Genomic DNA, 14,145 nt, shown 5'->3' with positions numbered 1-14,145 from the left:
AAGTCCTAGCTGCTCTACTTCCTGATCCAGCCCCCTGCTAATGTGCCTGGGAAAGCACCAGAAGATGGCTTAAGTGTTTAGGCCCCTGCGCCCATTTGGGAGACCTGGAAGAAGCTCCTCACTTCAGTCTGGCCCAGCCCTGGCTGCTGTAGCCAGGGAGTGAACCCACAGATGGAAGACCTCTCTGTCTCTCCCTCTCCATTGCTGTAACTGTGCTTTTCAAATAAATTAAAAAATCTTTAAAAATGAAGAATTGGTATTACTTCTTTCTTAAAAGTTTGGTAGAATTCAATGGTGAAGCAAACCAGTCGTGGGCATTTTTTTCATTGGGAGACATTTTAAAAATATTTCCTTATTTGAAAAATGGTTTCAGAGAGAAATGGAGATCTCCTATCCACTGGTTCGTGTCTCAAATGCTAACAACAGCTAGGATTGGACCAGGCTGAAGCCAGGCAACCAGCAGAGAGAAGGAGCGATTGTGAAATGATAGGGCCTATGGCTGAAGGCTCTTTTGCATGCATGTGATATAGGGATTTTAAGGGATGGAAAAATGCATGTTCCCCACAGACTTTGAGTCTGGCTGGGAGGATTGACAGGGGGCTGGCATCTGCATAGGATTGTGAGGTGCCCCCAGACTCTCAGCCTATCCCAGCCTCCAGGGCTGAAACCACCGAGGCGGAGCACTCCCAGGCAGCTGGCTCTGGGAACACTTCAGCAAATCCACCAGTCAACAAGTCCCGCACAGACATTTGATTTCTAGAAGATACCAGCAAATCATCAAGGGTTTGAAGAAAAATTCCAACAGTGATCTGAACAAATGAAAAAAAAGTGAGCTTTTTAATCTTGGAAATGTTAGAGAAGAAAATGTACCCATGAAAAACAGAATGAATTCCTTAAAAAGAAAGATATTGGATATTAAAAAGAGGTGGTAGAAACTAAACATTCGGTGGATGCTGGGAAACAAAGCTGAGAGAATGTTTCAAAATGTATCTCCCAAAAATGTGGGAGGGATAAGAAGATTGAGGGATCAGTTGTGATAACAGAAGTTCCAAAAAGAAGAACCCAAGGAGTTTAAAAATTATTAGAGAACTATTCTAAAAAAAATATTTCCCAGAATTATAGGAATTAACTGCCAAAGAAAAGGCTGAAATACTGACCTGGAAAATGAGAGATGGAGAACAAAGACTAAAACAAATTGTAACATTTTAGAGCACTTGACATAATGAGAAAATCTCTGGAGAGAATAAAATAGGTTATGTGTTCATCTGTTTTCTGCTGCTTTACTAGAACACACAAAACTCAGTAATTTATAAGCAATAAAAGTTTATTTGGCTCACAGCTTCAGAGACTCAGAAATCCAGCATAGCAGTGGCGTTTGGCAAAGGCCTACAGTTGTGTGGTGTCACATGACAGTGGAAGGCAAGAGAACATGAGAGCAAATTTTTAAGAGTAAGCTGAACTGTCTTCTAACAAGCCTACTCTGCAGCAATGACATGACTTCCTCTCCCCCAACACAGTGACATAATGGATTACATTTCCAAACATGAACTCTGAGGACACATCCAAACCATGGCAAATGATCAGGAATCAGAATAATATTAGATTCCTGCAAATGGTATGGAAAGCAGGAAGACCATGGATTTTGTAGGGGCTACAAAGCTTCACCTCCATCATTTTGGAGTCTCAGTTGGGCCTCAGAATAAGATTGTCATAAGATAGATTAGCAGGAAAAGGAGCATAACATTTATTTATAAATGTTTAATGTGGCATGAATGTCTTCAAAAGGAAATGAAGACACAGAGAAACAGCTATTTATATGCAGAGTTTGACAAGGAGTAGTAAGTTGTGAAGAAAAACTAAATGACGTCCAAAGCCTAGAAGACAAGATTTCTTTTAACCTGGTCTGTACAGAATGCTCTTGGTTTCGACTTAGCAACCTTGAAGATAAGGATATTATATATTTCATATGGGAATTTCACCTTCTGCTTTTTAAACAAACAGCATGAAAGTAGGAGGGATCATTAAACATGCCAACACAGCATACTTACTCCACAGCCATATTTCTACATCTAGTGACACTAAAGTTATTCTCCTCTAAAGTTAGGACATCATTTAAGAGAGAAAGAAGACAAAATGCTTAGGAGATAAGATTTATAACATAGGAATAAAGTGAAGGCAATTCATAGGATGACATAAGAAAAGTCGTAGGACGATAGTGGTGTGGCAGGGCTCTGTACAGAGGCTGTAGCAGGGACATCTGCAAGGCAAAAAAACTGGAGGGCTTTTTCTGTGCTGGAATTCAGCTGTCAGACGTGGAGGCTGTATGATAGTTTATCTGGTCAAACGAACAATTGAACGGAATGAGGAAGTTATTGATTCTGGGAGCCAATTATTATGGAGAAAGGAAGTGAAACAGTATATTATCTACTCTGCATGAATTTTACATAGTCATAAAAACTAAGCAATAAATGTTAATTAAACTTAAAATGCTTATATAGCTTTTTAAAAATGATAGGAAAAGATGATTTATATATTTAAGTGTGAGATGGTAAAGAAGTGGGAGTTAAATTCTAATTTTACATAGTAGGAATGAATAGATATGTTTAATTTTAAAGTTCAGTACCCTGCTGTTTCAATTACTACAGCTTTGTAGCGTGCTTTGAAGTCAGGTATTCTGATGCCTCCTGCCTTTTTTTTTTTTTTTTTTTCCCCTCAGGATTTCTTTGGCTGTTCTGGGTCTTTTGTGATTCCATGTGGATTTTGAGATTGTTTCTTTGAATTCTGCAAAGAATTTCATTGGTGTTTTTACAGGGATTGTGTTGAATTTGTAGTTTGCTTTAGGTAGTATAGGCATTTTAATAATATTAATTCTTCCAATCCATGAGCAAATAATATCTTTCCTTTTTTTGGTGTGTGTGTTCTTAATGATTTCCTTCATCAATATTTTATAACTTTCACTATAGAGCTCTTTAACTTCTTTGGTTAAACTTATTCCTAAGTATCTGATTTTTTATAGCTATTGTGAATAGGATTTCCTTCTTGATTTCTCTTTCAGTACATTCTTCATTAATGTATAAAAAAGCTACTGTCTTTTGTATGTTCATTTTATAACGTAAGTTTACTGAATTGGTTTATCAGTTCTAACATCTCTTTGCTATAGTGTTTAGGTTTTTCCATGTACATCGTCATGTCATTGGCAAATATGAGTATGTTGATTTTTCCTTTCCAATTTTGATGCTCTTTATTTCTTTCTCCTCCCTACTTGCTCTTGCTAATAATTCTAGTACTATATTGAATGAGAGTAGTGAAAGTGGACATCTTTGTCTTGTTCTAGATTTGAGGGGAAAAGCTGACAGCATTTTTTGTCATTATATTGGCTGTTGGTTTGTCATATATAGCTTTTAGAGTTTTGAAGTATGTTCTTCCTATATCTAATTTGTGAAGGGTTTTTAAAGATCATAAAATCATACAAGAGCAAAATGAACAAGCTTTGGAAGTGAATACCAGAAGAAATATACAAAAATACTGAAAATATTTGATTCCAGGGAGATGGAATTAAGAAAGATGTCTGGGGCTGGTAGTTACATTTTTTTTGCATTACTTTACAAATTAAACTATTAAAAATATACTCCTTAAAACCTAACATCTTGACCAACATCTTGTTATATATAATTCTCAGGGAATTATAAATATTCTGACTTAGTTGCCAAACATCTAAATAATGAGGTATCTGGAAGTAATTCCAAAGTAGTAAAGTAGAAATGCAACAAAATTGCCTGTTCCTTTCCTACAAATCCTTTGAGAAACCATGTAGTGTATCTGAAAGTATTCCTTGACATTTAAATATATCCAGAAGGACCTTCAATAAATATTTTTAAATAAAAATGGAGCATGAATGGTAAGTGTCCTTTTTTTTTTTTTTGTAAATAATGAGACTTCAGGTATTTTTCCCCCAACTGTGGAAGTTGCAGATTATGTTCTATCTGTATTGGAGTTCAATGCTACTTAACACAGGGTCGGGCCATCCATATGGGAGATGCTTGCTAAGTGTTTGGGTGGAATTGAATTTTTGGGTGCCCTGGAGACCTGATTGAGCCAAGAACTAAGGGAGGAGGTGCTCTCAGTTTACTTGCTACAATTTGATTTGTCACTTTTCTGTTGGAATGAAAATGAAATTCACAAATTCCTAGAGGCTTTTACTAGGAGTGAAATTCCCAGCTTTTATGATTCTTGTCTGTAAAGGAACTTACTGGACTCCATGCCTTCGAATGCTGACCTGCATCTGGATTCTGGATGAATTCATGGTTTTGCTCATAGTTCATAAATCACACATCCAAAATGAAACCTCCTTTAATCTGCTCCAGTCCCAGCCACTTGTCAGTATTTTGTTAGCAACTAAAAAATGTATCTTAAAAGCAAAACTTTTTTAACTTAGAAAAGAGGTGTTGTTAATAAAAGTTTCCTTATTCTTTTTTATATTTAAGTGAATTTCCTTGTCCTGTAATTAAAGTCTTTTTTTTTCATGTATCAGGGAGTAATAATAATGATAACATTTTTTCCTTTTATGTGTTCTTTCTCCTCTTATTTTTAAACAAAAAATCTAACAGCTACATATTGTTAAATGGAAAATGTGATGTAAACAATACCTCCAACTATGGTCCTGGCTTACAGACTGCTCCCCACGTGCCAGGTATTATTGTAAGTGTTTTAATCATGAAAACTCAATGATCGTGTTTTCTATGGCTACCGGAAAAAAAAAATGACCCTGCATTTGTGGATTATAGCAACACAAATGTATCTCCTTGGTCTCTAGGTCAGGAGTCCAGACTTGTTAGACTGGGCTGAGATCCAGGGGTCCACAGGACGGTGTTGATTCTTGGGACCCCAGGAGAGAAGTTGTCCTCACCTTCTTGAGCTTCTGGGAGCCTGTTCACCTTTGGCACCTGGCCCCTTTCTTCATTCTCCTAGCCAGAAGCAGTGTCTCTCAGATGTTGGCTTCTGTTATTGAATCTCTGACTCTGACTCCCTTCTCGACCTCCCTCTTCCATGCTTAAGGATTCCTGGGATCATACTGCACCCAGCTATATAACCCAAGATAATTTCCTTAAGTTAAAGAAGATAGATTTATCTGAAAGGCCAAATGATGGAGGGTAGGGGGTGGGAGGGAAAGTGATCTTTTATTTGCTGGTTCGCTCCCTAAATGCCTGCAACAGCCAGGTTGAAGCCATGATCTAGGAACTCTCTCCAGGTCTCCCATGTGGGTGGTGGGGACCTAAGTACTTGGGCCATCATCTACTGCCTCCCATGGGATGTTAGCATAAGGCTGTTTCCAGAAGAACTTGGACCAGACACTGCAGTATGGGATGTGGGCATCCCAGGCAGTGCAATCCACTGTACCACAATGCCTACACCAATCTCTGTATTTTAAGGTCAATTTGTTAGCAACCTTAATTCCATCTGCAACTTAAATCCTCCATGAACTATTTAAGGTACCATACACAGAGGCTCCAGGGATTAGAATGTGGACATTTGAGCATATTCTGCCTTCTATTTCTCTCAATAGCATCACAGTCCCTACAGATACTATTGTTATTCTTGCCCCCACTTTACAGATAAGGCATAGGGAAGCTATATAAATTCCCTCATGTTACCAAGTTGAGATTTGAAGATAGATGGTCTGGTCCCAAAGTTCTTGCTCTTACAAGTTAATTTTAAACTATGTTACTCACCAATAACATATTGCTGTGCTTTTAGTCTTTTTTTTTTTTCCTGCACTTATTTTATTTTACTAAGGAATACAGACTTCATGCATTTAATATATACAAACTTGGGAATATGGTGATTCTCCCCCGCCCCCTCCACCTACCTCCCATCAACTGAAGACTTAGTATATACTAAGTTGATCTTCTGTATATAAAGATAATTGAGGGCCGGCATGGTGGCTCAATAGGCTAATCCTCTGCCTGTGGCCCTGGCACACTGGGTTCTAGTCCTGGTCAGGGCGCTGGATTCTGTCCTGATTGCCCCTCTTCCAGGCTAGCTCTCTGCTGTGGCCCAGGAGTGCAGTAGAAGTGGCCCAAGTGCTTGGGCCCTGCACCCGCATGGGAGACCAGGAGAAACACCTGGCTCCTGCCTTCGGATCAGCACAGTGCACCGGCTGCAGCGCTCTGGCTGCGGCGGCCTTTGGAGGGTGAACCAACGGTAAAGGAAGACCTTTCTCTCTGTCTCTCTCTCACTCACTGTCCACTCTGCCTGTCAAAATAAATAAATAAATAAAGATAATTGAAAATGAATCTTGATGAAGAAGGGGGTGGGAGAGGGAGTGGGAGATGGGATGATTGGGGGTGGGAGGGAGGTTATGGAGGAAAAGCTGCTATAATCCAAAAGTTGTACTTTGGAAATTTATATTTATTAAATAAAAATTTAAAAAAAGAAATTATGGTGTATATACATTATGGAATACTACACAGCATATTTTTCTGCACTTTTTAACATACTAGATTACAGGCATAATGTTGAAGCCTTTCTCCCTTTATCCTAGTTCTACTTAATATTCCTACATGAACTTTTATGCACATCTTTAAAATATCTGGATAGCACCTCATTTCAGTCCCAGAGCTCTACACGAGCTATTTCTCCCACCTCTGATCCGCTTCATGTATCCCCCTGGCTGGCTCCCTTCTATGTCATCAAGACACCTTCCTTGAGCACTATTTCCAGATTATCCTGTATCACTCTCTCTTCTCACACATGGTTTTATTTTTTTTTCATAGCATTTATCACTAATTGATTTGATGTAATATGTTTTTTTATCTACCTACCCTATTACAATCTCCTTGAGGAAGGCATGCTAGCTTGCTCATAGATGTAGACTATCAATAAGTATTGAATGAATGAATGGATGAATGAATAAGGAAATTTGAAATTAAGCAGTCACTCACCATGCCACTACCCCAACAACAGGAATTGTCCTCATGTTCTATACATTGACCTTTTCTAAGTAAAGTTTTACATAGTTACAGTGAAGAGGAAATTATATGCAGATATATGCTCATGTGTAAATTTAATGAAATATCAGACCTTTAGATCTTTCTACTCTGCTCTGTTGCCTTAGAAGAGTTAATTTTAATAACCATAAGAAAATAATAAACTGGTAGATATGATTGATTAACTATCCTCCTATTTTCTATTTAGATTAAAATTTGGACCTTTATTAACCAAGTGTTTAAACTTTTAAAAAAAGATTTATTTATTTATTTGAAAGGTAGAATTACAGAGAGGCAGAGAGAGAGAGAGAGAGAGAGAGAGAGAGTCTTCCATCCGCTGGTCCACTCCTCAGATAGCTGCAGCTGCGCTGATTTGAAGACAGGAGCTTCTTCCAGGTCTCCCACACCAGTGCAGGGGTCCAAGGGCGTGGGCCATCTTCTGATTTCCCAGGCACCAGCAGAAAGCTGGATTGGAAGTGGAGCAGCAGGGACTTGAACTAGCGCCCAAAAGAAGTGCCAGCAATGCAGGCAGTGGCTTCAGCCGCTACACCACAGTGCTACCGCCCCCCCCCAAAGTGTTTAAACTTTAACAGGTAGTTTAACCACTTTAAATTTGCTTCCTTATTAAAATAATATCTAATTATTACTTTTATATATTCTTCTTAAATACAATTACACACATAATACCTGACAAATAATTGTTATTGAATAAATTATTTCCTTTGTTTTGGTTCCTTTTTAATGTGTAGCTATTTCAGAATAATGCTTCATTGAACATTGGTTATTGTTGATATTTTTTTGCTAATATTTTAGGGTAAATACCCAGGAGTGGTATTATTGGACTGGAGTAGCACAAAATTTTTGCCAAATAGATGAAATTGGATAAATTTGGGATGAAAATTCCTATTTTTTTTTTGAAGATTTACTTTTACTTATTTGAAAGGCAGAGTTACATTGAGAGAGAGAGGTCTTCCATCCGCTGGTTCACTCCCCAAATGGCCACAACCCCTATGTTGGTTTTAAGTATGAATTTCCCAAAGATATCTGAGTGATGGTATTCTTTATATTACTTAGTGTCTATTATTTATTTATTTATTGTATTATATCACTTAAAATATAAATTTATTTTCCTCCGTTCCCAGTAATATTTTAAGCTTTTCAAAGCATTTCAAGCTTTTCTCTTTATGCCTTAAAAAATTCAGAATTTTGTTTAAAACTGGAAAATGAATATCTTAGCTCTTTTTGGACTGAATGGATTGCTCATTCATGCTAGCTTTGAATTTCCTTTGAATTTCTTAGAATTGTGCCCAAATTATTTACCCCCAAGGTTTTTTTTTTTCAATTTGACAAATCTTTCTAATTTAACTGTTGCTCTTAAAAATAGATTCATCATCAGTTTGTTGCTATAGTTGTCTATATCTTTCCTGGTCTCAATTTAGACACAGCATCTGTGCAAAATGGTATGAAAGCTATTTATTACTCTACCATCCAGAGGGAGTGCTTGATTCCTGACATTTATATTCCCTTGAACATAAAAGCTAGACAAAAAGAAAATCAAACTTCATGCTTTGGGGACTGAACAGATTGCTTACCATGGTTAGGAGAGAATGCCCACCCCCGCCTCCTCTTCCTGAATTATAAATACATTTTCATAGATTGTGTCCCTGAATGACCAACCATTTTTCTTCTAAACCATATTTGTCAGGATGATTTGCAATGGAGAAAAAATTCCTATTGGGCTGACAGAAGAGCTTAATGGTTGAGAAAATAGGTTTTGGATGCCTGCAGACCTGGGTAGCTCGTCTGTACCTCTGTGACCTTGAGCCAGTTGCTCTCCCTCTGCCCTCTGATTCTGGAGCAAGCTGTCAGTGGGGGTAATAGGCATTAGCTTGTGGGCTTCTGTAAGGATTAAATGGATTAATACATGCAAAATGTCAGACACACAGTAAGTGCCAAGGATGCTGCTTGTTGTAACAGTTAAGGTGGAAATAAAATGAACTTCACATCAAAAGTCAGTGCATCTGCTATAGACCCTACAGGTTTACCTGATGCTGTCATTGTAGCTCTTTTCCTTTCCACTCAGGGTTGTTAAGTGTGTGATAGAACCCAGAGGCATCACTCAGTGGTGATTTTAACTTCTGTATTGAATCACATCTTTTAAAAAGATTCAGTCTTCCTATTTTAGCCTAATAAAGAAGACTCTATTATAATTACATTAGCAATTATATAAAAATAAAGGCAGAGTTCATAGTACTGAGATGATTCAAGCATGTAGACACTGGAATTCAAGTTAAGGACAGATTGCTACCAGCTCATTGCAATACCTGGGCATTAAAAGAGGGAGTTAGCTGACATGTAAGGAAGGGCTTCCTCTTTGGGGCAGACCATGTATCCAAGCCACATAAGTTAACTTCAGACCACAGTTCCAGGGTTGGAGTATATGTGAGTTTGGAGCCTTCCCGTCCCTGGGACTATGGCATTCAGTTTCAGTTGATTGGAAGGTCCTGCCTTTCCCCCAGATTTACGTATGAGTGGGGTGGGATGGTAGATGGTGCTGTGCCAAGATCTGTCATCTATAGATGAGATGTCTTTATTTGTAATTCATTGTCTGAGGTTAGTCTATGCAGATTACTGGCTAGTTGTCACCTGCTCCTAACTGAAAGCCTTTTTCAGGTCCCCAGAATCTCCTTGCTCCTTGTAATGCTCTCATGTATTGAGATTTTAAATACATAGATCTTGGTCCATTCCAGGCCACCAGGTACTGTGTATAGCTGCCTAGGTACCTGCAAATTTCCATCTCAGTCATGGCTGCCCATAATCTCTTGGCTGCTCTTAATCCCCACCATGGCAAAGGACTGTGCGAGGCTGCCTTGCACCAGGCTTTGTGGACCCAGTGCCCTGTCTTTGTCCTCTGCAGTCTGTGTTTTCTACAGCTGGGGGTTCTCCTCTTATATTTTTGGTCCGATTTGGGGGTGATACCATTAAAGGGACGCACATGCTCTACACAGATCTTGTTTCCTCTCAGACTGTCTTCCTAACTCAGCCCAGGGAATCTCAACCAGATTCCAGGGTCAGCAAGCTTTCCTGACTCCTCACGTGTTCTTCCAAACCCATGCTTCATGCTTAGACTTCTCTGGAAGTCTCATAATCCTCTTTCATCATTTCTGTATTAATTGACTTTTTTTAAAACCTGCTTTTATTAGTTAGTTGTAAGTAATACAAATATTCCAAAAATATAAACAGTTTTTGAATACAGCAAATTTATCAAATCATGAAACAAGGTAGTTGGAATCCCATAGCCAAGGCACAGTGGGAAGCAGATTCCCAACCCCTCAGTGGCATTGCAAAGAAGGGGGGATGGGGCGGGACCAGGTGGAACGCGTCAGACTTGGGGTCATCATAAGAAGCTCGGAGGCCCACAGTGGGCCACTGCAGGGCAGGCCCTGGGACAACCAAGGAATGAGACAGCAAGGCAGACTGCTGACCCCATCCGCCCTGCGTGAACGCTGACACTGGCATGTAAAAGGAAGAATACAGACAAAACAAAACCCCATTTTATCGAGAGAGGAGGCTTGAGTAGGGTAAACGGTCTGACTGCCCTCCTCCAGTGGCCTGGCTGGGACTCGGAACTCAGGACAGCCTTCCACCGGGACTGCCCATCTGCATGAGGCCTTGGGGAGTGGCAAGTGGAATATGTGGGACCACCTCCCAGGGAACGACAACTGCATGCAGACTCCCCATGTTTAGCACGAGGGACCTGGACCACTGTAGCAGAGGGGAGTTCCTCCATTTTACAGAACGGTCAAAAGCTTTGAGAGGCAGGAGGAGCTAGGCCAGAGGCCCCGGGCTGAACAGAGGCAAATTCACTCTGCTCTCTAGGAAGGGACCCATGGACCTCGGGAGGGTCCCCTCTGCAATGTGCAGAGCAGAGACCCTTACCTGACCCTTTTCCAAACTGGTCTTGTGTCCAAAGCTCCCCCTATGAGAGGGACACTTTTGATTCTGAAGCCTGACCTGCAAGGCACACTATGTCCCTGCAGAGGCACCTTAGAGAACTGAACCTGGCAGGGGTGGATTCCTGGCACGGCTTAAACCTGTGCTGACCAGGCTGGTGGTGGGGGGAGGAGGGGACTACCGATTCCCAAAGAAGATCTCCTGTGGGAAGTCCTAGAACAGGCCCTGGGGTGTTGTGGCTCCTCCCTGCCCCCAAACCTTGCTCTCCTCCCAAACTCAGTCTGACCTGTTTCCTTTGTGGATCGAGTTCTGCCATCATCACAGACCCCTAACACAAGTGTGAAACCGGAAACCGGACAGCAATTAATGACTGGAGGCTAGCGCTGGTCCCCAAGGGTGGACCCAGTTTAGATTTGGCTGAGCTGCTGCTGGGGGAAGGGAGGGGTGAGAGACCAAGGGTGTGTCAGTGTGGAAGAGATGCAGGTGGCCGGCAGGGTTCTGACACTCCCACCGAGCTGTCCTGTGCTTTGGGCACAGCTCTCACTCCAAGACTGTGGACAAACTGGATAGGAAAGGGGTAGCAGGGGCTTCTTCTCCACCTGGAACATGGAGATCCAGAGGAGGCAGACAGGGCTCTGGAACCCTACTGGCTTCAAGCCTCTTATTTGCTTGTTTGGCCAGAAGAGCACGGCAGGGTCTGAAGGTTTGGCCCTCAGGGTCAGGGCTGGACGAGAGGCCCTATAGCAGCTGCAGGTCAGCGACCTGGGCCCGGGCGTGGATCTGAAGCACAGTGGGCCATGGAGCCCGAGCTGCACTGCCCTTCGGGAGATGCATCAGTGAAGGGTGCCTGTGGGCAGCAGAGATCACATGAGCTCTGGGGGCCATGCCACTTCTGGGACACAGAGAGCTGGATGAGGCCTTACGGCCCAGGCCGGGGAGGGGAGCTGGCACCACCGCAGGGACAGAGAATGTTGCTGGCGGCCAACCACACTTGCCATGCCAGGATGCTCCTCCGCCATCCGCTGTCCTTGCTGCTGGTTAGTCCCTTAGGCTGGACTGGTGTGCGGAAGTTGAGAAGGACAAGGGGGTGAGTGTTGAGTGGGTGGTGCCCCTGCATCTGAAGTAATTCCCAAATGCTTTGTGACACCTGCCTCCAGCAAACAGAGATGGGGACAGCAACTCCCTCCCACCCCTGCAGGAGGGAGGGAAGAGAGGCGAGAGCCCCACCCAGCTGCGGGGAGGCCATGATTAACGAAGTGACGCGGAGGTGGGGCTCCCTCTTTGGGGGCTCCTTGTGCTTGCAATCATGGCAGCACTTTCCCTTCTGTTTTTTCTACCCAGGGATACTTCCTCTTGGTAACTGTTTGTTAAAGCATTTGCCAATAAGGACCACTGAAAGCCGGACACGCCCAGAGAGCAGGTGCACGAGGGGCCTGCTCAGGCCACTGCTGGAGGCAGGAGGCCCGGCCTTTAGGTCTGCAAACCTAATGGAAAAGCAGGAGTTCTGAGGCCCTGGAGAGGAAATGCTACAGCCAGGAAGGCTGCAGGTTGTAACAGAGAGCTCAGCTGGGGACAGGCTCGGGGAAGACACAGCAGGGAAGAGCCCAGCTAAAGAAATGGGAGGGGAGGGGCCCCTGCGTGTCTCCCGGATCTCTGGGCCAGCACCCACAGAGGCCCAGGCCCAGAGACACAGATGATGGGCTCGCGGCCAGTGAATCACAACCTGGGGGGATGTCTCTGCACCCTGCTCCCTGGATACTGCCCACCTTCACTGTCAGCTCAGGGCTGTAGCTTCACCAGAAACAAACTAGGCCCCAGACTCCACGTTTAGAAAGAGAATTTAAACACAAGTGTCAGGAGAACGGAAATCGGCTCTCCGTCCTCTTCTGGGGTGGGCAGAGTACCTGCTTCCCCACAAGGTCAAGGCTATGGCGAGGTGTAAGGAAGGCAAGTCTGGTCAGAGCCCTAGGGAAGCACAGAGAGGACTCATGCTAGGCACTCAGCTGGAGGCACAGGGTTCTGGAAATGGGGTTGCAACTTGCCACAAGTGTCATCCTTCTGTCTGCAGCAGCTGGCTGGAGAGGGGTTTCAGAAAGGTGTGTGTGCCCAAGGCGGCCTCTGCCCTTCCTTCCTCCTTGGCACTGCAGTGTGGCCATGATTTGGCAAAGGCGCCTGCACGTCTTCAGCCGGCAGAGCCCAGCGGCTCCCGAGGGGACACAAAGGCGACCAACTAACCTGGGAAGCGCCCTGCTCTTTCAGCTGCTCCCCTGCCCCCAAACACTGCGCGCCTGCCCACACCCCAGCAAGCGTGTGGCTTTGCAGCCGCGGTGCTGTGCACCTGCGCCGTCTAACCTGCCCTAGCGCTCTTCATAGTCCCTCTGCGCTCCTTCCAGACCTGGTTGGGTGAGGTGCTCCAGTTTCTGCTGGGTCTGTCAGGCTGATCATAAAGGCACAGTGTGGGCGAGGCCTCTGAGGGAAGCCAGGAAGGCTACGGGGGCCGCAGCTGTCTGAAGCTGATGTACACACTTAGCCCCTCGAAGATGGGGATCGGGTTCAGCAACTCAGTGTTGGCCATGTTGTCAAACCAGGACTGCAGGGGCACGACGTTCTCCGGGTGGAAGCTGTAGGAGGCAGGCGAGGTGTCCAGGGTGAGCGTTCTTCTCAGGCCCCTCCCAAGGCGGCTGAGGTCCTTGACGTATTAGCCCTGGTGGGAGACACAGGACTCAAGAAAGAGGTGCACCCGGAACATCCCGCAGCGGTCCAGCAGGCCCGTCACAGGGTCGGCGCCCTTGGCCAGGCTGGCAGTGACGAGAACACACTCGAAGAGCTCCCCCATTCGTCTCAGGAACGCATCCAAGTAAGGCCTTTCGAGCAAGCACACCTGGTGAGTGGTCCCCTCCATCTCGATAGGCACTCCGTAGTCTGCGTTGTTGATGGGCTGCGAGGCAGGAGGGTTGGTCACATCAGCAGGTGGAGATGAGATGGAAGTGGCTTCACAACCCCGGGGAGGGTCAGGGGTCTTGAGACTCCAGGAAGCTCCTTGTCCGGGGGTCTCTCTGTGCTGTGCAGCCAGTGGGCAGGCGCAGCCTGTCGGCAGTGACTGGCAGGCAGGGGTGCCCTACTCAATATTCCTCAGCAGGGGCTCTGGGTATCTTAAAGGAGCTATGCACAAGGGTTTCATTGAGGTCAATGGCCACACAGATCC

General features: G+C 43.9%; 1 pseudogene; it reads right to left on the bottom strand.

The window, feature by feature from the left end:
* LOC133763905 (S-adenosylmethionine decarboxylase proenzyme 2-like) overlaps positions 1–11,256 on the bottom strand; it is a 60,605-nt pseudogene extending 49,349 nt beyond the window's left edge.
* Positions 11,257–14,145: the final 2,889 nt, after the last annotated feature.

This window comes from Lepus europaeus, chromosome 7, assembly GCF_033115175.1.
Source record: "Lepus europaeus isolate LE1 chromosome 7, mLepTim1.pri, whole genome shotgun sequence".
In the NCBI taxonomy this organism is placed as follows: Eukaryota; Metazoa; Chordata; class Mammalia; order Lagomorpha; family Leporidae; genus Lepus; species Lepus europaeus.
The sequence above is the reverse complement of the archived record's forward strand: the minus strand, read 5'-3'. Positions and strand labels throughout refer to the sequence as shown.